Genomic DNA, 22,664 nt, shown 5'->3' with positions numbered 1-22,664 from the left:
TGTAGCGTTCTCCATAACACATATCCACACGCAGCATCTGCTCTCCTTTCCGCCAAACACCGGAGGTATGTAATCTTACAGAAAATTATCATTTCACCAGCATATGATGTTGTGTACCTTTCGTTTTGGAAACAAGTAAACCCATTTTCTAAGAACTGCATACCTCCAAGTCGGCGCTACAAGCCATTCCAGAAATCATGAAATATCCAAGGCACGAAACTAATTGATTTAGCCAGATCACACTATCTAAATATGGGACACAGGAGAAATATACATGAGACAAGTTTAGAGAATATATTTTTCATTATTTTGGGAACATACAAACACAGAGACTCTTTTGTTTATTTAGCATATACACAAGAGTGGGCTTGTAATTATAACGCTGCAAGTAGCTTTATCGCACAAGTAAGGAACTGTGCTTGACCTCCATGGGAAAACTGATCATTATAGTAAAGAAGGTAGTACAGATTCCTTCAGAAGCGAGAAAACAGCCCTTAGTTTCATGTAAATGATTAAAACAGCATGATTACGTGGGGCAATGGGATTGCTCGCTTCATGGAATGGCTCATTCAAGGCCGACCACTTTCGTCAGTGTAACAATCTGGCACACCGTACTCAAACTCCGGTTAGAGCCTCGGGAATGTAACGGACTCTACAGCACGGCTCAGCAGATCTTTGTAGTCGAACTGGAAAATTTGCATTAGCTCATACTCGACCCTGGTATATATCTCCTCCTTGAACTTCCGGCTGCGGCGTTCGTGAAAGCTCAGGTTGCTGTCGTAAGTCACGTGGAGCCGGATGTGATCGATGATGAACGTGCGCAGAGTTCCGTTCCGACCCTGAGGAGCGCTGGCTTCAAAATGAGCAGTGGTGTTCCTAACAGCTACATTCACCCAAGTGGTCGTCCAAACAGTGGCAAGGGTGTCTTCTTTTGCCTGCGTTTAGTATAACAAAGTGATTAGCTTGGTCAGTAGGTGGAGCTATTCAAAGTATTCAAAGAATGCAAGTGGCACCGTAAAAATTGCGGCTAATATCACTGTGTTTACTTCGCGGAATAGTTAACAATCATTCCAGAATCAAACCGACCCTATGCGTTCCTAGGTCCGTATTCACAAAAAGCCTTCCTATGCTAGAACTGTTCTCAAGAACAGGTACATGCTAGCCTCGATGTTGGGCATATGTTACTATCAGTTGCGGCCGACCGATGACAAGTGGTTCGTATATACGAACGAAAATCTGCATCAGTTCGTCCCCTGGTCGTCTGCTCCATCCATACACTATCCCATGTAAACGAGTCCATGACCGTCGTAGGCAAGCAAATTCATTAAATTGACAATATCGATTTATTAACGCTTCTCCGGCATCTCTTGATCATTTTCTCATATTTTATACTTGCGCTATGTAGGAAACACAAAAAAAGAAGAAAATATGACGAGCCACTAAATTGCGACTTTCATCTTCCTTTTAAAATTTATTTTGCCGGGAATTTGCCGCGCCTTCTCGAATATTCCGGAGTGAATCGCAAGAATTGATTGCAATTATTGTTAAATCTCAAGGACAGCTCTGTTCTTGCGACAGGTGCCATCGAGCACACGGCAATGCCGAGTGATAGCTTCGAACTGACAAATATGTTTCTCAAATTTCACAAGCAGTAGCACGGTAGTGCTCTAGATGCAAGCGACTTACCAACGCAGTGAAGGTGACGTTGAGTCCCTGCACGGTCAGGTAGCAATAGATTAAGGTCTTCCTTCATACACTTCGGGAGCAAGGCAATCACCCGACCGCTGCAGGGCGTTATCGAGGCCATGGATCTCGCCACGTGTCATGTTCACCTCCAGGTCATGGTTGATGATGCGGTCCTTTGACACCTGCCGGACATGAGGTTGGCAGAATGCTCATTCATAATCACTCACCAGTACTTTTGCATGCCCTTTGCGCAATCACACTCATGTGACACGCCTGTCGGCATTCACTTACGTTCTTACTTACGGCCATTTCTACTCACAAACTCTCACACGCGTTCATAAACCCGCCGCGGTCGCTTACGGCTACGGCCGGTGTTGCGTTGCTATGCACGAGGTCGCGCGATCAGATTCCAGCCGCCGACGCCGCATTTCGATTGGGGCGAAACGCAAGACCGCCTGTGTCCTGTACATGGGGCGCACGTTAAAGGTCCCCTGGGGTTCAGAATTAATCCGGAGTCTCCCACTATGGCGTGCCTCATAATGAAATCGTGGCTTTGGCACCTAAAAAAAACCAGAATTCATTCATTCATTATAAATGGCACTCACCAGGACCCCCCCCCCCCTCACGCTCTACTCGCATTTTCTAATTCTCACCGGCGCTCACCCATATACCCCTATCCAATCACACTCGCCAGCCACTCACGTTCATACTCACTTTAACTGGAATCTCACTCCTGTTCATATGCAAGCCCACGCAATGTCGTTGGTTATCACTCTTTTTCTTACTCAGGTCCACTCCACCTTTCGACACTCACTAACACTGTACCTCACGCCTGTGAATCCCGACCTATTCTGCCGACTACGTTGCTTGAGAAACACATATACGTGTGACATGCCAGAAATGATGTCACCGTCACGCTGTCTTGTGAGACGCAGTTGGGCAATGCACGGTCATTGTGGCAGTTCGGCCTAGCTCAATGTTCATACTCGTTACAGAGTTATGGAGTGTTTGTCTTCGAGCGCACAAGTAGGAGATAAAGGAGGCGCGTCAGCTGATTCCTTCTTGTGCCTTCTTAAGCGAGCGTTTATTAACAAATAAATATCTCGTAATCCTACCCTAAATGTAGTCTCCGACGCCACTCGATACGAAAAAGCTTTAGCTCAGGAGCTCTCACCTTAAAACATGGGAACGGAGAAATCTTTTTGCTTGGCATCTGCTGCGCCGGAACTCATGACACTTGTCGCATTAATAAAAAGTTTCGCTCTACCTATAATTTAGAGTACAATATTTTTATTTAAGCCGTCAACGTTTTACAAAACTGGTTGAACGTCGCAAAATTGTTAGCAAGAACTGCTGAATCGAGATTGCGGCCGTGTAACCCAAGAATGGTTACATCACAAATATGTAAACTGCACCTATGTTGTATAACGTCCAAGGCGCAAAACGTTTATGTATTACACACTTCTCTGAGAAATTACACTAATTGGCGAGTACATAGGAGTTTTGCAAAACTCTCGTAAACAACGTCACAATTTCATGTTATCTGTAAACTATCATATTTGACCGCTTCAAAGGCACCAACAGATGCAGTTTACAGAACTGGGATGTCTGTATTCAGTATAAAGTTCAGTTATAAACACTTTGCTTCAGTTTTTGTTAAGGTATTGTTTTTAGGCAATTGTGTAAAGTGGTACGATATCAGCGCCGGTGGCATAATAGTTCACCATGCGGTTGTTCAGCTCGGACAACGATTCTGCACTCGTCAATTCAAATAAAGTCAATTTATTTCAGCATTTTTTTGTACAAGAACAGAAGGATGCCAGGACGAGCACAAAAAGCTACTAAGCTGCAGCTTGAATGGGTGCTTGCCCCGTTTGCGGCTGCTGCGGCTGGTCTTGAAACGCATAGTGACTACTTCAATCTGCGCATGCGGATGGTTCTGCCCGTTCCCGCTTGCACGCGAATGCCTGCGTTTCCGTCGAGAGTGTGTTCCTACAGGGCACGACGCCAGCTTCCTTGTGGAAAATACAGCCGACGACGTAATGTTTAACAAGGTTCGTCGTCCCTGCGTAGTTCATCCGTCGTGTGATCTACGCCGGTGTCATGAGGGTTCGCCTTTCCTGTCTTCGTGTTCTTCAAGTTTGTAATAGAACGTATTCAATCTATGTCTCATGTTCCAGCAACCATTACCTATTGTTTATTCTGTGACAACATGTTCTGTACAACACTATTAGGGAATGTGTACTCACTTTGAGCCCTTTAATCTGCTTACGGGGACTTGGAGATCAATCCCGGACCTGTCGACTGATCTGACTGTGCTTATTCGACTGATGACGTAAAATGGCCAGAGCAATGCTCAAACATATGAAAAGTGTGAACAAATAAAAAAATAGATTGCGATTTTGTAAGACGCCATCAACGAAATGAAGACGCCGCATGAATCTCTTTTGGAAAGCAGATGGTCACCCTGAACAAGCGTAAGTCCAAGGTTGAGGCTAGTCCTGCTGTCGTTCTTAATATATAAAGTTTTATTCAATCTGCCGACAAAAGTTTTTGGTGCCGTATTTTCCAAGGAGTTGATTTGCTGTTGGGGTTAAATGATCCTGAGGACAAAATGCGTCAAGATAACCTGACCTTTCGTGGTGCCCTAAATAGCAGGGAAACGTGACGTCAAACGGAAGAAAAGATTATGAGCATTATATCACTGAACACACACATCCCAATGCGACCCCAGACATAATTGAACGCGCACATCACCTGCGTGGCCCGTTTTGCGCTGTTAAATGCAGACCGGTAGTTGTTAAGTTCAGCCGATTCAAGTTCCGAGAAAATATATTTTATGTGACTCAAAAGTAAAAGAGACTGACGTATTTGTTGTTGATAACTTCTCACTCGATACTAGGCACGCTGAGAAGAAGCTAACTCAACATGCCAAATCCTTCCCCTTGCCAGTTTTTAGAATATTTCACAATAAGACTAACCTAATCATCAACAGTGGGACAGCGTTTGAGAGGAAGTTCATCGCAATACAACTCGTGCCTAGAATAATTGTGATAATTAAGCACATCATCCTGCTCGTATACCACCTACTAACACTCGGTCACACTTAACGAAGGGGTAGTCCGTAAAGCGCAGTCCCATAATAATCAGTGAGGGAAAGTGGTATCTCTACCACTCCTTCTTTGTCCGTTCCTGTTATCTTCGGCAACTCTAGAAGTCAAGCCAAGCCATATCAACTTAATTTTGTTATATCGTGAATTATTTAAATTCTGGTGCTCTACGTACCAAAACAACGATATGATTATCAGTCACGCTGTAGTGGGAGACTCCGGGTTAATTCTGACCTCCTTGGGTTCTTAACACGCACCCAATGCACGGTCCCCGGGTGCTCTTAAATTTTGCCCCCATCTAATTATTATATCTTCCAGCAATATACGTCAATGCGTCAATGCGTGCTGGGAAACCAGACGCGTACCACAGCAATGGAAGACAGCGCACGTCGTGCTGATACCGAAGCCGGGCAAGCGACTGCAGCTAGAGAACCTCAGACCGATCTCCCTGACTTCGAGCGTGGGGAAGGTAATGGAGCACGCGGTCCTCACAAGGCTGACCAACTACCTCGAGGACCGCGACCTGCTCCCCCACACTATGTTGGGGTTCAGGAGAAACCTCTCTAAGCAGGACGCGATGCTACAAATCAAACACCAGGTCATAAACAGCTCGACCAGGTCCACTAAGGCCATACTCGGCCTGGACCTGAAGAAGGCCTTTGATAACGTAACGCACGCAACCGTACTGGCCAAACTGCAGGAACTCGGCCTTGGCGAACGAACGTACAATTACGTTCGAGACTTTCTCACGAATAGAAAGGCCAAGCTTACTCTCGGGGAGCTTACTACCGAACAAATAGAGTTGGGTAGCGCCGGCACCCCGCAGGGATCGGTGATATCGCCCATGCTTTTCAACCTAGCTCTCGTGGGGTTGCCGCCCAAGCTAAACGAAATCGAAGGGCTCAATCACACCCTCTACGCCGACGACATTACGTTGTGGGTTACCGAGGGGTGCGACGGCCAGATAGAACACACGTTGCAACGTGCTATCGAGACGGTCGAACAATACTTGGAGAACACCGGACTGACCTGCTCCGCAGAAAAGTCTGAACTGTTAGTTTACAGACCTACGCGAAGAGGCCGCAAGCCGAACGGCGAGACGAACGACGAGGATCCCGGTAGGGACATACGACTAACGACGTCCGACGGGCGCCCCGTACCCAGGGTAGATAGCATGCGGGTTCTGGGCTTACACATCGCGGCCAACGGACATAATGGCGAGACCATCAGGAGACTGGAAGGCGCGGTTGCACAGACCGTCAGGTTACTCAGACGCATATCCAACAGACACAGCGGGATGAAAGAAGGTAGCATGATTAGACTAGTTCAGGCCTTCGTAATTAGCCGAATAACGTACGTGGCACCATACCTCAATTGGCACGTTGCGGAGAAGACAAAGATGGAATGCTTAATCAGAAAGGCTTACAAACAGGCAATAGGACTACCGATCAACACAAGCACGAACAGGTTACTGGATGTAGGTCTACATAATACGCTGGGGGAATTGATAGAGGCACAGAACATAGCGCAATACGAACGTCTTTCCAAGAGCAGGACGGGCAGATACATATTAGAAAAGTTAGGCATCGGGTATCACGCTCAACACGGCATCAAAGTTGACGTACCCAGCAGCCTCAGGGACAAGTTGGTCGTCCCTCCGCTACCAAAGAACATGCACCCGGAATGCCACAGGGGTAGAAGAGAAAAGAGAGTGCAGGACGTTCAGAGAAAGTACGGCAAATGTGAAGACGCGGTGTTCGTGGACGCGGCCAGGTACGCGCGCAGGCGCGCCTTCACGGCCGCGGCGGTAGATCACGAGAACACTTGCAAAACTAGTGTCACGGTACGCACGGTGCACGCGGAAACAGCGGAGGAGGTGGCCATCGCGCTAGCGGTGGCCACCACCGAGGCCGAAGTGATCATCAGTGACTCCCAGACGGCAATTAGCTACTACGCCAACAGCCGCATCTCCCCCGAGGTGTTACGAATACTACTCGCGGGCAAAACCGGGAATAAAGAAGTTTACATCGTATGGGCACCCGCCCACACCACATCACTCGCCGGCAACGAGGCGGCGCACGGGGCGGCTCGAGGGCTTACGGACCGAGCCGCCAACCACACTACCGCCGCCTCGGCCACGACGTCTTGTGAGGGGTGGGAGTGGGAGGATCGCCTGACGAGTTTTAGAGATATAACGCAACACTACAGACTGGCGAGGTGCAAATTTCCGCCACCACACCAGAAACTGAACAAGAGACAGGCGGTCGCATGGCGACAGCTGCAGACAAGAACGTTTGTAAACCCGGTGATCTTGAATCTCTGTTACCCAGAGCTTTATTCGTCCAACCAATGCAAGTTTTGTGAGGCCAGGGCAACCCTGGAACACATGTTATGGGAGTGCAAACGAGGGGGGGTTCCAGACGGGGACGCAGCCTCGAGCCGAACGCGCTGGGAGACTACGCTGCTCAGCTCCGCCCTCGAAGACCAACTCTGGGCCGTCCAGCGGGCCGAGGAAGCCGCCAGAGCTCAAGGGCTCCTGGCCGACACCTAGGCAGGGGTATTCGCCCAAATCCCCGAATAACTCGCCGGATTATAAATAAAGTTATCATTCATTCATTCATTCATTCATTCCAGCAACGCAGAGTTTGAAGTTCCGACTGAAACGCGGCCCAATGTGGACGTATGCAATACAGTGCTTTAATTTCGATGTTAGAAAAAATTATGACATATACCGCTTGATAGAGAAGCAAGTCATGGTGGCGGCATACGGATAGCTGTATCGCCGAGCATCCCATCTTTCCCGATTGACGGCGTCTCCAAGTTAGAATAAGCATGACTTTTCGTCAACATAGAAATCACGAGAATTGTAGTAGGGGCTTGTTATACCGCTTCTCAAACTCACGTTCCGTGTTTGTTGATGACTTACAAGGCACTATAAGTCTTGTTAATTGCCTTTATCCTACGTGTCCTCGGATTTTGTTGGGGGTCTTTACCCCGGTATTTCATGGAGTGGCCCTTTTTCTTGTCATGCATTCATTTCCTTGTATATGAGAAAAATTCCTAACTCTGCGCACAGGCTTCCCATTACACAGTCAAATACATTTACATAAGACAACCAAATACAATACTGATAAATTTTCTAATACTCTGGATTCAGTTTTTCCAACGTAACTAGAATTTTTATCCTGTATACTTATCTACCCGGAATAAGCAACCATGCGCTGTTCCAGTTTCACCCGCAAATGTCATTGTCATGTAGCGTTGTGAAACCAAAGATCATGGCTTATTACAAGGACGCCAAATTTAAGGCCATAAATGAAAAACTGTACAGCTACTCGGACACATATGTGAATGATTTTGACACGAGCGGCGTCGCAGAAGACAGGAAAAGATTTTCTCACAAAGTAAATAAATTAGGTAACACATGTGTGTCACATAATCCCATAAGATGCAATGACAGAGCGCCTTGGTATGATAATACTCGAAAACGACTTTGCTATAAAAAGATGACTCGCCATCCCCGCCATGCGAAAGTGGACGTGCATAATTTTTGTTACGAACAGGACACGAAAAATGCCGACCACCGAAGAAAACGATCGCCTTTTTTGTAAGGCCAAACTGCAACACATGAGTGATCGTTGGGAAGTGTACTACGCTGCCCAGTCAGCAAAATAAATCATTGCTGTGCCACTTAAGGCCGGAAGTAGTGTTTGTGAACGCTTACCCCTATTGCAAGGAAACGGTCAAAAGCCTGATGTGCAACTCGTGTTGGTGCGACAAAATCATTGAGTGCCTGTAATTGTGGGCCTCTCCTCGGTGCGACATCGCGCGCGTACCTCCCCGGGTCAGTTAAAACCGGCTGTGTTCGAGTAAGTTATCTAAGTGAAGGATACTCTGACCGTGGCTGTGGCAAATTGCTAGTCACGCACTAATGCAGTTTTTGAAGTGCACCGGCCTGACTGACCATTTACATGTCCTCCAGTGCATTCTGACGTGTGTACGCTGTGTTCGCTGTCTCCATTTCCCCCTCTTTCTGCTCTCCCTATTGCTATTATCAGAGCAGAGGAGCGAACCGGACTCTCGTCTAGATTCCCTCTGTGCTTTTGCCTTCTTTGTTTTCTCTCTCTTTAAACCACAACGTGTCTGCCAGGCGTGCAGGGTAACTTAAATAGAAAGAAAGAAAGAACCCTCTTGCTACACGTACCTTATTAATAACCAACCCCTTGCAAAAGTAATAGAACACAAATATCTAGGTATTACATTAACATCTGACCTGAAATGGGACACTCACATAACAAGCATCACTACCACAGCGCTGCGCAAACTGTTCTACCTTAAACGATGCCTAAAATTATCACCTCCGTCCGCCAAACTCCTAGCCTACACGACCTTCGTGAGACCTATTTTAAAGTATGCTAATACAGTATGGTTTCCGCATTCAAAGACTAACATTAAAAAACTAGAAACTGTCCAACGTAAGGCTGTGAGGTTTATTCACAACAAATATAAACGTACGGATTCCCCTACTAACCTGTTGGTTGCCTCTGGCCTTCAGACATTAGAAGATAGAGCGGTACAGTCCCGATTAATATTTCTTTTTCAAATTCTTCATAATACTTATAAAATTGACCATTCCAAATATGTCGCTTATTCACAGTCACGTGAAAGCCGACATAAGCATCTGCATACATTGGTGGAATATTCTCACAAGGTCGACGCATTTAAACACTCATTTTTCCCATCTACAATACGAAAATGGAACCAATTAGATCGCAATATAACAAGCACTAACACTCTCTCTGAGTTCCGCACCAAAATAGAGGCACTAACTTTAAATTGACAAACAGCCTGTTTACGCAATTGAACAGGCTGACTGTCTCATCGTAAAGGATATATATAGATATTTTAATCAGTTGATTGCCTTTCTTTCTTTCTTTTCTGCGTGTTAATTTTTTTTGGTACGCTTTCTTGTTTCATGTTCAAATTAAGTGTATACGTACTACTCAGTGAAACTTTTTTCCGTCTTTTATGTTGCTGTTGCAAATCACACGAGTAAATATGTATGTCGCAATTGTACATTCCTAGGCATATATATGTATAGATACATTTTTTTTTCTCTTTCGTCTCACTTTTACTCTACAATGTACCCTCAATATGCCCACCTGTTATGCTCTCGATCGAGAGCGGCAGTATTGTAAATAAATAAATAAATAAATAAAATAACTCGTTCACATCTGTATTATAAAACACTGTCATAGAGTACCTTGAAACTGAAGTCTCCGATGGTCGCAAGCTGCGGCGATCCCCTCACCAGGAGCGGCATCTTCTCCCTCAAAATGGTGTCCACATAAGCGTTCGCGTCACTGACGCCAGTCGACGACGCTGAGAGAGTATAAACAAAACAAAAAAGAAATGTAGCGTAATATAGTTTTAAAATCTTTATTGAACTTTGATTTGCTGACCGAGGATCAAATCTGGCTTGTTGTTTATCCCAATTCATGATGACACTAGTCCTATGTGACGGTGGCGCAACATTGCAGCTCTGGTAGGTGCTCCATATGCCTAATAAGGCAACGCGCTTGCGTACACGTCAGCTTTAGTGCATTGAACGTCCGCTTCGTCGCACGTCAAGTAAATATCAGCATCAGCGCCACACAGGGTGTCTTTTCAAAGCCCAATTAAACGTAGGGAACAAGAAAGTGTGCTAGTGCTAAGACTGACAAATACGTTAGTGGGGTACAAGTAGCGTGTAATCGTTTACCCCAAACGCTGTTATGAACAATTACATGTGGGCGGGTGCATTATCACGACAGAGCATTCACGGCAATTCTTCACAAGCGTTAGAGCATTTCGTCCTAAATTTCAAACGTTTACACGTTTCAGACTTTCGGATGGTATTCTTTATTAACTGTCTTTTCTTGCGGGTGAGTGTCTTGGGTATTCCGTACGGAAGACCAGCGCACTGACAAAAAATGGTCGCAGTTTCACCCGAAAGGCGAAGCATCAATTGCGATAGCAAATTAGTAGAGAGCTATCCGGAGTAAGGATAGTAGTTTTATCAGCTGTATAAACTTGGACATGCAGCAGCACCAGCAACGCGCAGAACTGTTGTCGACGCCGTCGGCGTTTTGCTCACGTTCGCACCGAACGCGCGCGGCGTTGGTGACTGTTGCCGGTGCCTCTGGGGGCGGCTCGGAGGTTTTCGACGACCTCAGAATGGGACACTCGTCGAGCTGCGTCGGAAGTTTTACCCACCTTCTCGCCTCGCAACGTTTTCATATAAATACGCATTTGGTGCCGCAGCTAAACGTCGCCTCCCCTCCCTCCCTCCCGTCCCCCCACGGCCTTTCGCGCGACAGAAAAAGTCGCGTTTGCTCTATATATATGGTTATTGCAAAGGAGGAACGAGACGCTTAATTCTGCAGTCCTTCAGGGAGCACGGCGCAGAACGCGCGTTTGCTCTCCGGCGTGCGTTCGCTCCCCGTGAAAGCGCGCGTCGCTCGCGCCCTTTCACTCGCACATACAGCGTCCGAAGCGCGGCGACGATTTCATCGCCGTTGACGTCATACGGAACCTCACGGCGACGGCGACGGCGACGACGACGACGACGGGAAAAATCTGCTTTGGAGTGTCCATATAATTGCTATCGCAATAAAATCCCCACAAGAATACAAGAAACTATGCACGTCTCACCGATTCCCAGGAACATGCACCCAAACTTCCACATCGGACGGCGACAAGCCCCAGCGCAGGCGTTTGCGAGCAAGTATGAAAACCACCCCAATGTTTTGTACGTAGACGCGGCCAGCACCTCAAAAAAGCACCGCATTCGTCACCAGCATAGTCGACGATCACGAAACTGAAATATATGCGTCGTCGTTTTCCAGAGCGAGTGCTGCCGAGGCAGAGGAACTATAGCGATAGCGTCAGCCATCACGATGAGATCGCACTGGGAGTGTGTCATAATTCTGATGGACTCTCAGGTGGTATGAAGAAATTTTTCCAGGGCCGCACATCACATTCAGAGTGGAACGCACCAGCTCCCACCATACATATAAATCGTGTGGACTCCGGGGCATAAGTCCTTACGCGGCAATCAGCAGTCACACGCCTACGCCTGAGCGCATGCTCACCGGGAGCCGCGAGATTGCCTCGTCGAGCAGTTCCATCCCGAGCCCATACCATTATCTACACGCATATCCTACAACACTATCGCCTTTCACGAAGAATACTACCACCGCCTCGCAATTCTCTGACGCGAGAGGAAGCCGTAATATGGAGAAAACTCCAATCAAGCACATATCCACATTTGAGTTTTTAGCACGCAATACAGGGTACCCTGCGCTGTATTCCTATAAATGTCCACGCTGCGATCAATGCGCAACGCTTTACCACATGGTATGGGCGTGCGCTAACACACCACAGCTCACACCCATAACACACTCCACCACACGGCAATGGGAGGCAGCGCTGTCCAGCTCCGACTCGAAGGACCAGCTTAACCTGGTCAGACGAACGAGGAGAGCAGCTAAGGCGAGCAAGTACTCCTAGACAGACTCCTAGACAGAGGGGACCGCCCACTGCAGAGCGGAGGAGCTACCTACGCTCATGCACACTTTTGCCTAAAGTTTATTCTCTTGCTCTTTTCTTGCGGAGAAAACCTCTAGTGAGTGACTGCTTCGGAACTTCGGATTGTCACAAGAGAATAACTGGTCGCGCTTTCTTGGGTGACGGGAAAAATTGTCTCGGCTATGTTTCTGACGATTTTTTCATCACACGTGGCCCGTCCCGTAACCTCCTTGCTCATTTGCAGTCATGTATGTTTTTGTTCATCTGGCAAAAACCGCCGCACAAATATTGCTGCGAGGTGACGCGTACCCAAGGTGTCGGTTAGAACCACATGGCATGCATTTTTTGTGATTCCAACCTCTTCAGCTACTTCTCGAGCAGTCAGTGGATGGCTGTTTGCATGCCTTCAGCGTACGTACGTCTCATACTCACTATGGGAGTTTAGCCATGTTTTGACGGGAATTGGAATAAGGCAATTATTAATACCAAGAAAACAACCGAAATAATTGGCGAAGAATCAAAGCAAGATTAATTAGAAACATAGCTAAAAAGCTATTTGAAACAACCATAAACTACTTAACATCTGAGCAAGCATCACTGTGATATTGCCCAAAACAGTCGGCTCCGAGAGAAAGAATTTCAGGTATTGAAAAATATATTCCAATTTGTCTCAATATTTTTCTAAAATCTTTTTTCCTTGCTTTTATGAACTTGCGAAATAGTAAGAAAAAATTATCAATTGCCTTATCTTCTCCTCAGAATGGGCACAGTTGTGAGGGGGTAGAGCACGGCACGGGCCCGGGCTTTCGGGTAAGCCCGAGCCCGTGCAGTGCTCTACCCCCTCACAACTGTGCCCATTCTGAGGAGAAGGTAAGGCAATTGATAGAGCAGTTTTTTCACGGGCTCGGGCCGGGCTCGGGCACGGAGTGTGCTTTTTGACCCGGGCCCGGGCCGGGCTCGGGTTTTTTGACGCGGGCCCGGGCCGGGCTCGGGCTTTCTGCGAGTTATTCTTGGGCTTCTCAACTCTGAAAAACATGTATTTTTCGGTCTCGGGCCGGGTTCGGGCCGGTTTCAAGCCGGGCTCGGACCGGGCTCGGGCTTAAGGTAAAGGGGTGGCTGGCCGGGCCGGGCGGGTAACGTAGATTATTTCCGGGCCCGGGCCGGGCCCGGGCCGGGCCCGGGTCTCGCCATAAAAGTTTTGATCGGGCTCGGGCGGGCCGCCGAATGTAAAAACGGGCCCGGGCCAGGGCCCGGGCCGCAAAAATCGGCCCGTGCAGTGCTCTATGAGGGGGCCAGCCGAGCCCTGTGTTGATAACCGTTTAGGGAAAGTATTCAACAGCGTAATAGAGAGAAAGGGATTTCAATTTTAATAGTTTGAAAGAAATTTCCGTGCCAAGGAAATATAGGTGCCGAAACCCCGCAAAATTAGTTATAGATGAGTTCAAACAGTAAAGCATGACAACATATGTCCTAATTCTAGCTGCAGTAATAATGTTGACGCTGGAACGAATCGCTTTGTCCACTTCCTCCACAGGAGAAGTACTTTTTGAAACAGATGGTTTTCTTTAGCACGTTTTCCCCACTTCTATGTTGCAATCTTCCCTACAGCTGAAGTTCAAAAAGCTATTTGTAGAATTTTATATTTCACCGTATAGGATTTTCCAAATTTCACAAAGTATTTCGCACAGACAAGCTGCTCCTCTGACTCGCTCATTTCGACGTGCAGGGAAAATCCAGCTGTTGACATCCGTTCATACAAACGTGCGCAACAAGACAATAAATTCGTGTAGACAGATCTCTCAGACAGTAATTTAAAATGTTTGCAAATTTCACGGACAGACCGTGAAAACGCTGACTGCCATGACAAGGTAGTAAAAAGAGTGGTTCAAACATATATCGTCAAAAAAAAAAGAATTAGTGTGCTTCCCACAGCGTACGTCAGATTTTTTTTTTGCGTGCGTTTTGTGACACCGTGCACCCGGCAAATATTATTTTATTGGCTATATTTCCATGGGACTGCTGCAACATGATACAATACCGTTGAAGCATTCGGAACAATATAGTTTACATATGCCTTAGGCCTCTAGTCTATAACTGTATGTAATCCATCCAAGCGTGCAAGATATTGTGCTTACAATAAAAGTCGCTAGGAAGAACAGACAACATGCAGATGCTGCAGAAACTCACCGCAAGAGACCGATGCCAGCACCAAAACGCAAAGCTTCAGCATGATGCCTGTAAGTTTTCTTTCTGAAAAAAAAATATATACTTATCAAAATAGTCTCCAATTTACGCCGTGAAGCCTTGTCCTCTGCCCTTGTCGCGCGATGATTGTTTGAAATAAGAACGCCACGGATTATCAGGTCACTTTCAAAGGTATAACCTGCGTTCATTACCATCTATTCTTCGACAATTGGATCTGTCAGCACGTGAAATTAATTGATACTGGATGGATACATTGACATGAATATTGTGGAGCTAAATAAATAACTGCAGTAAATGTTATGCTTTTTTCTTATCCGAAATTCCACTATTTCTTTCTTGTCACGAATGGAATATTTTATAGCTTACCATACGTAGTTATATACCAGATCAGCTACCACTGGCAGCAACATGCCGGTTCTATTTGTTGCCCTTTAGCAGTTGATTTCATTACACCACAAGGGTGGTACCTTAACTGTAATATTGTTTTACTGATTTATGAAGTTAAAGACAAGATAGCATAAGATAGCACGTGGAGTGCGACACTTTTCATGAAAACCGAGACTTGTTTAAAAACAGAGAACTTGCATGACCCTGCAGAATCCGCAACGCAATTTCTAGTGAAGCATTTTTCAGTGAAGCTGTTAGCCTCAATGTCCGTGTCCGCCTCCATGGGCAAAAATGTGGGCCGAATGCGGAAGTAGTGCAATACTGGGCCGACCCATGGTGGAGGTGATGCAGGCTTCAAGCACTCCGCAAAGTGAAGTGAAATATGCGTACGGACGCGTCGAGGTCACGGGATACACTGGGATTGCACGTGCAAAACGGCTTGACGAAGGAGCCAGCGTTGTAGCCATGTATGCAAAGGACCATTTGGCTCTGGAACCCTAAGAGCTCCTGTCCCAAATGTTAGAGCCAGGGACCAATGTCACCGATTGTGCTGATGTATGTGGTGTAAAGACCAGTGACGGTAAGCTAATCTTCACAGTCTATACCAACCCTGGGACATCCAGAACAGACATTGAGAACTTCTCGCGAAAGCACTTTGCGTGGGTGAGACAAAAGCGAGGTACACCAGTGGGTGGTTATCGTCGGGTACTTTAATTTTGACATTACGAAACCCGACAAGAAGGACTGGTTGCTGTCATTTGTCAGGGACAACTTTGGACTCGCCCATGCAACAACGACCCAAATCAACCAACCACGTGGTACAGATCGTGTTTGTATTCGGTATTCGCCAAGAATGTAGCGAAAATTGTCGCGGAACCCATCACGGTCTACCACAGCGACCACAAAGCGATTCTCACTGTCATTACTTGAAATTAATAAAACATTGCCATTAATTGCCAAACATTAATAAAACATCAACAGGTGCAGTGCTTTTGCAACAGCTTCGCTGGATATCCACTTTCGCAGGGCTGGGATGGCGAGTCAATTTTTTTTTCTTTCGAGCAGTCCCAATAACAACTTCAGTTGTTTGTGAATAAATCTTGTTGCAATGACGAAGATAGCACAAGCATCGCTGCGGTCACATGGCTCCTGAAGTAAGGAAGACAAAGACCAACGGATCGTTGTCGCTATTTTCCTCGCACTTGCGCTTGGCTGGAACTGCTCGGGTGCTCTCTGCGCTAGCTGAGCCTGACGGGACTGGAATTCCCGCTAAACGGCAATAAACCCTGTATCAATATTCTTTAAGGCGATCATCTTATATGACTGGCTCATTTGAAACCTTGCCCTCATAACGTTTTCATGCACGTGGTAAGGAAATTTTATAAGTGCAGCAATTCATCCGCGCTCATTTTATTTTGTCAGAAGATTGGTTATTATGTCATCCCGAACCCGGTTAGGCAACATTTGATCTTCTCCCAGGGAAGCGGGATAAGTTCACCCTTGTTCGTAAAACAAGCTCCGGATCACTTGCGTCCGTAATTCGCTGCTAAGCCCGTAATTAGTCCATTCACTTTGAACTTCTCTTACATATTGCCCGTAACTAGTCCCTATTTTAGACAAATATTAACGATGTGCCCTGTATAATTCTCAGAGGACACGTGGGAAATCTACTACGAACCTCGTACATAACGAATAAAAAAGGTGGTCAGAATTACTTTGAAAGGATTCTAGCTAGGCGAGGAACGTTAAAGTTTCCCCACGCTTTGCATCTAGCATAGCCCCAATTTTCACCAAATATCAACTCGGTATGACGTAGAGTATCCTCGGGACACTGGTAAATGTAGCACAAGATGCCAATAGAATTTTTTCCAGCCCTTTATAAAGAAAACATTTCGCAAAGGAGGCATTTGATCTATACATATTTACCTCCGGACACACAGTCCTCACAGGGTTCCCCTCGTGTTCGCTAAATTTGATCTTAGTGCATTTGTAGTTATTCGAGGGCAATGGGGAAAATCTTGCGCCACCCGTAAAACAGAGTAATAGCGCTCCGGAGAACTTGCATACGTAACCTCTGACAAAGCCTGCGTTAATCCACACATTTAGAACGTTGCCAACTCATGACGCCTAACGTGCTGCTTATTTTCCTCCATTTTAAACAACCTGATATGTTTAGTTTAACAAGGTAATGTGAAAAACAACTATAAACTTCGCATAATGCATAAAAATAAAGGGGGGGGGGGGGGGGGACGGCCCAACCGAACCACCCCAACCAACCCCAACCCCAACCAGCGGGCCTTCTTTTATTTATTGATTTTCAATACAGTTTTGACTCACTCACTTACTCGCAACTTGTTTCATCATGCCAGAAACATGAAGTTTCGCCCCTCATTGCACATAACGCCCCCTCCCCTCCTCATCCCCGCTCTTCACCGAACTTGAAGTTGCCGTCTTTCACAATTATTTTCGGACTTTGGGAAACATTGTGAAAAAATACAGTATTACACTGTGGAACGCATTAAGGGGTAGTTGTCTACGAACGCTAGAATTAACCAACAACAAATAAACACCTAACGTTCGTCGCTCACAACGTGCTTCCTACATTAACGAAATACAAACAATGTGCCCACCAAGAAGACTGGAAAAACCAACTACACGCCTCGTATAACGCATAAATACTGGAAAAGGGCGAGTATTTAGTAATTAGTTTCCTAGGAGTAGGAACGGCGAGGCAATGTGAGGTGGAGCACTGCACGGGCTCGGGCTTACCCGAAAGCCCGGGCCCGGCCCGGCCCGTGGGCCGGGTAGGGCCGGGTAGGGCAGTTTTTTCACGGGCTCGGGCCGGGCTCGGGCACGGAATGGGCTTTTTGACCCGGGCCCGGGCCGGGTAGGGCCGGGTAGGGCAGTTTTTTCACGGGCTCGGGCCAGGCTCGGGCACGGAATGGGCTTTTTGACCCGGGCCCGGGCCGGGCTCAGTTATTTTGACGCGGGCCCAGGCCGGGCTCGGACTTTCTGGTGGTGTGGACGTAACGTGCAGCGAGTTATCCTCGCGCGTCTCAACTCTGAAAAAGCTGTTGCCCGGGCGCAGCTGGAAACTAGCAGTGCTACTCCTGTGTACTTCCCTTTTCTTCCTCCGTCGCATTTTGCGCTGTTTGAACAGAATGTAAAAGTCCAGAAAGACCGAAGTCACCTCAACCCAAAGGATTCCACTGTATGCCTTACCTAAATCAACGTAATTAATGCTTTCAGCGCGGTGTAAGCGCGTTCGCGACTTGCTGATTCTTCAAAAGCGAATTGGTAAAACGATGACTGGTTAGATAAGATAATTCGTCACGCAGCTGAAGTATGGCACTGCGTCCATCCATGATTACACGTATGTTCTCAGCCGGTCGCCTAGCCGCAGCGCATTACGTTGCACCATGGAGGAACGAGAAGCTTTCTTTCTCCTTTGACTCCATCCATGAGCTGCGCTCACGACCGGTCGTGGCTGCGCTTTGGCTAGAGTGTACTAGAATACGGTTGAGTGGGACGAGCGGCTGGGGCGGCGCATGCTGTGCAGTGAGGCCCCCGACGTCGAAAATACTATGGCGGCGCTGCGATAGAAGTGGATTGGGCCGCATCAAAGTCGCGCCGTTGGAAACTGCTGGCGATACTGCTCGGCCGGGTCATTCGTACTACTTTGCGCGCTGGTATTTGGATTCAGACCACTCAAATGGTGTTCATAATTGCATATGACGTGTATTTATGCCTTAAGAATAAATTCCTTTCATTCTTTTCTGTATTTTATTTTTTTAACGCCGCTGGTTAGTCTTTTTCGGTCTCGGGCCGGGTTCGGGCCGGTTTCGAGCCGGGCTGGGCCGGGCTAGGGCCTAAGGTAATGGGGTGGCGAGCCGGGCCGGGCGGGTAACGTAGATTATTTCCGGGCCCGGGCCGGGCTCGGGCGGGGCTGGGTCGCGCCATAAAACTTTTGGTCGAGCTTGGGCGGGCAGCCCAACGTAAAAACGGGCCCGGGCCGAGCCCGGGCTGAAAAAATCGGCCCGTGCAGTGCTCTAGTGTGAGGCACCATCTCGAAATACAGCAGCGACCAGCAGCGCGAGCACAGCGAGCAAAGCTTTGGCGATGCTGCTGGACGGAGGCGCGTCTTCTTTTTCACAGCACGCAATTAACCTGCACCCTTCAAACTTTCCGTGAACATCATCCAAATAAATGCCTCTATTTCATTTAAATATGACATCACTGCTTTTTTTTTACATCACTCTATGGAAGCGGGTAAACTTAAACATTTCATATAACGCCCCTAACCGGGCCGGAAACAAGGGCATAATTTTCATTTAACCCCCAACTACCACAAACACTTCGAAAATTGCATGCATATTGCCCCTTACATTTTACAAATTTCCACAAAATGGTAACTTCGTGAGTGATCCAATTTTTTTTTTTTTCAGAAAACCATGAAAACAGGCATAAAACGTTTTTGAGTGTTTCTATCGGTCGACGCACCGTGCTGCAACCTCGTGCTGACCAGCGAAATTGGTTGGGTAGTACAGGTTGACACTCTCCGCATTAAGTTTTGCTACTCTCTGGTTTGTAGGGGCGCAGCCGGGGAGGAGGGGGCGCACCGACCAAATGTCTCCCCCTCCCCCTGAATTTTATGTGTACCATGTACCAGGATGCCGCCTTCGATCCTCCCCTCCCCCTCGACCCCGGTCAAGTGCAAGTCCCCCCTCCCCTGGCAAAAGTTTCTCGTTGCATCTCGGTATATTTGTACTTAACATCCACGCTACTTTTTTTACTTTATTTCGGTGTTCAGTACCGGGAAAGCACTTTCGTTCGCTGGCATTATGCGGCGTCTTGTCGCACCCCGCGTTTCGTTTAGCAACGTGAAAATTTGGGCAAAAATAAATGCAATGCAACCTCGAAAACGACGGGTGGGAGTGCTTTTTTATGCATGACATACTTTTAGCTCCCGCTGTCGGTGACCTTTAAGTGACCTTGAGCCAAAAGCCAGAGCCGTTATCCGGGCACTCAAACAAGAACATCTGGGCATCGTTATGAGAACAAAACCAGATCATCGTGGCAACCAGTCCAAAGTTAAGAAAATGCTGTCTCTGGTCCCTAACCCTTTGTACAGGACCGCATTACATACGCTATTTACTGCCCAAACAAGTTACAAAAATATTTGTACTGAGTTCTTGCTTGTTCAGAATATCACTCAAGTTGTTACTTCAACTACGTCGAAGCTTTATTTGTCATTTACAATAGTGACGTTCAAAAGGCAGATACAGAGCACCATACACTTGATTGTCAACTTTTGGCGCTAAGACAGGATTTTCTGTGCTCTTTTGAATGCCGGCGGTCCATGAGTTCCGCGGCGCAAGTGTTGCGTCACCTCGAGAGATGGCGCCAGGCCGCGCCCCTTCATATGCTTTTCTTCTTCTAGCTAGGCAGTGCGCTCTGTCTCCCTGGCGTCTTTCGCTGCATATCGTGCCGCCACGCGTTCAGCCGGTTTTCTTCTTCTAGCTGGGCAGCGTCCATATGGGCCAGTTCACAGCATGGCATACTGCGTTGTGGTGCGGTGTGATGTGGTGGGGTGTGCCATTGCGAACATGCACTACACCCGTGTTAAGATTGTGGCTAGTATTATCTTCAAGCAATTTGTTTTGCCGGTATCCATTTCATGCTTACATCTGTTCTCGATTGCTGGAGAGCCGGCAATTTTTTATCTGACTGCCACGTGCAGGTGTTCGCAGGACTGATGGTAAAGCGACACAGGTAATACAGGAAATCTCATAGAGCAGTAGAATCTGTTGCATAGCCCGTTGCTGAGAGGACAAGCGAAACAACATTGACTGACGTGGTAACGACAGCTAGTTAGAGTATAAAGTCAGGTGAATGCATATAAATAGGTGGTGTTTAATCATTTCTTGTGACATGAGACGCTACTGTTCAAATCATTAACAAACGAAACAGTTGCGGCCGCATCGTTCTCTCTCTGTAAGCGCAATTCCATTGCGGAAACGAAACGGCTAGGGAGTCACAACTGCACGATTCACCAATAGCCACTAAAGGGAAATGTACTTTTACCGTCTTAATTAAGTATGTTATATCTGGCAGTCCAACGACAGCCAGCGTCGACACGCATCAGTACCAGTCAGACACTGTCACAGAGGTGACGTTAGACCAGTTTATCGAAGTTTATCGATTTATTAATAATTTGTTCTGAGTTGATGCGCGTTAAGTGAATAGACACATATTGTGACAATCTGCCGTTGCGGAGTGACATCGTGCGACTTAGCGGCACATACTCGAAAGCGGCAGTAAAGCGAAACTGCGTCTACGACTGCTCCTGTGCAGTCTACGCATTCGGCCGAGCACTTAATTTGCTTCCTTCGTGACGGAACGCATGCTACTACTGTCTCTCATATTCACGAAATTTTCCTAAAATTCCCACCGAAGCGCCGCTCAGATGAGCACATATAACACCGCGCCTTGCAGTCAACAGCAGGGCCGCGCGTTTTCTACTACCCGAAGCCGGTAAATGCGACACGGAGGGCGCTGTTGACCGGCGTTTAAGCAGCACCGCCTGGGCAAAGTAATCATTGCTTCACAATAATAATAATACTATTATTAGCTTTGTGGTAATAATAGCTTCACTGTAAAAGTAAAAACTGTACCAGGTTGAATGCACTGTTATTCAACTGCTTCGATAGGCAAATTCAGATTTTTCGCTAAAACATTCCCTGCAAGTTTTCCTATAACCGTGTGCTTTCAATTATGTGCATGAAATTGTACATTATAGGAATCAACTTGAGGTTATAAATGTAACAGCGCATGAAACGTTAAAAAGGATAGAGCTCACCTTCCAGCCGCCCGTACCAAGACGTCGCGTTCGACAATACCAAGCTCAATGGACACGCGTACAGAGCTATCGCCGCAAATGTTTTCCTTTCCCTGGAAACTTTCGCACTCTCCCTGGATGTGCAATATTGCGTATTACCGCAGCCGTGGCTCATTGCGTAGAGCTCAAGGTTTGGCTGTGGAGGGGGCGTGGTTAGATCTATAAGTCTGACGGGCACGAGCAGTCCCCGGCCTGCCGCCCGGCTTTCCAAGGTCGCGTTGTTTGGGAAAGGTCCTCACAGACCGCTACACTTCCTGTGCAACAGCCACACACCGTGTCGGCAACTTCCCAACAGTTTGCTATCTTTCACAAATGTTGAGGTCCCGTACTGACTGAGAGCGCGGCCAGGAGTGCGCTTGCGCCTGTCTCACTGGTAGGCACCCGATGACTGCTATCTTCTGCTTCCTAAAGCCACGGCGAATGCTATGCCAGCATTCCGCCTGTGGTTGGACGAGGGACGCTCAGAGAACTCCTTCCCCTATGTTCCTCTCTCTAGATGCGAACCTACCCAAGCAGGCCACCAGGCTGGGGAACTCCAACACGCCGGGGAACATCTCCACTCGATTCAAAAAGCGGAGTGTTTCCGGCGGCACCGGGATTCGAAGCCTGCACTTCCCGTATACTAGGCGACTGCGCGACCCCTAGGCTACCGCCGTGTTATTTAGCGTTTCTTGGGTACATTTATGAGTTTAATTATATTCCATAACAAACGATTATTTGAACGCATATGAAAGAAACAGCTGGTCAGGCCGCTAAATTCAAAGGGAGGGTTTTTTTTAAGGCAGAAAATCGCAAGTTATGAACCATAG

General features: G+C 47.3%; 1 long non-coding RNA gene across 1 annotated transcript; it reads right to left on the bottom strand.

The window, feature by feature from the left end:
- Positions 1-288: 288 nt before the first annotated feature.
- On the bottom strand, positions 289-21,882 carry LOC119441968 (uncharacterized). The gene is made up of 5 exons (XR_007465639.1): positions 21,817-21,882; positions 14,553-14,615; positions 10,060-10,178; positions 1,687-1,868; positions 289-935 (listed from the first exon to the last, which is right to left on the bottom strand). It is a non-coding gene; the product is annotated as an uncharacterized LOC119441968 (long non-coding RNA).
- Between the last annotated feature and the right edge of the window lie 782 nt (positions 21,883-22,664).

This window comes from Dermacentor silvarum, chromosome 2, assembly GCF_013339745.2.
Source record: "Dermacentor silvarum isolate Dsil-2018 chromosome 2, BIME_Dsil_1.4, whole genome shotgun sequence".
Lineage (NCBI taxonomy): Eukaryota > Metazoa > Arthropoda > Arachnida > Ixodida > Ixodidae > Dermacentor > Dermacentor silvarum.
This window is presented reverse-complemented; position numbering and strand designations above follow the sequence as displayed.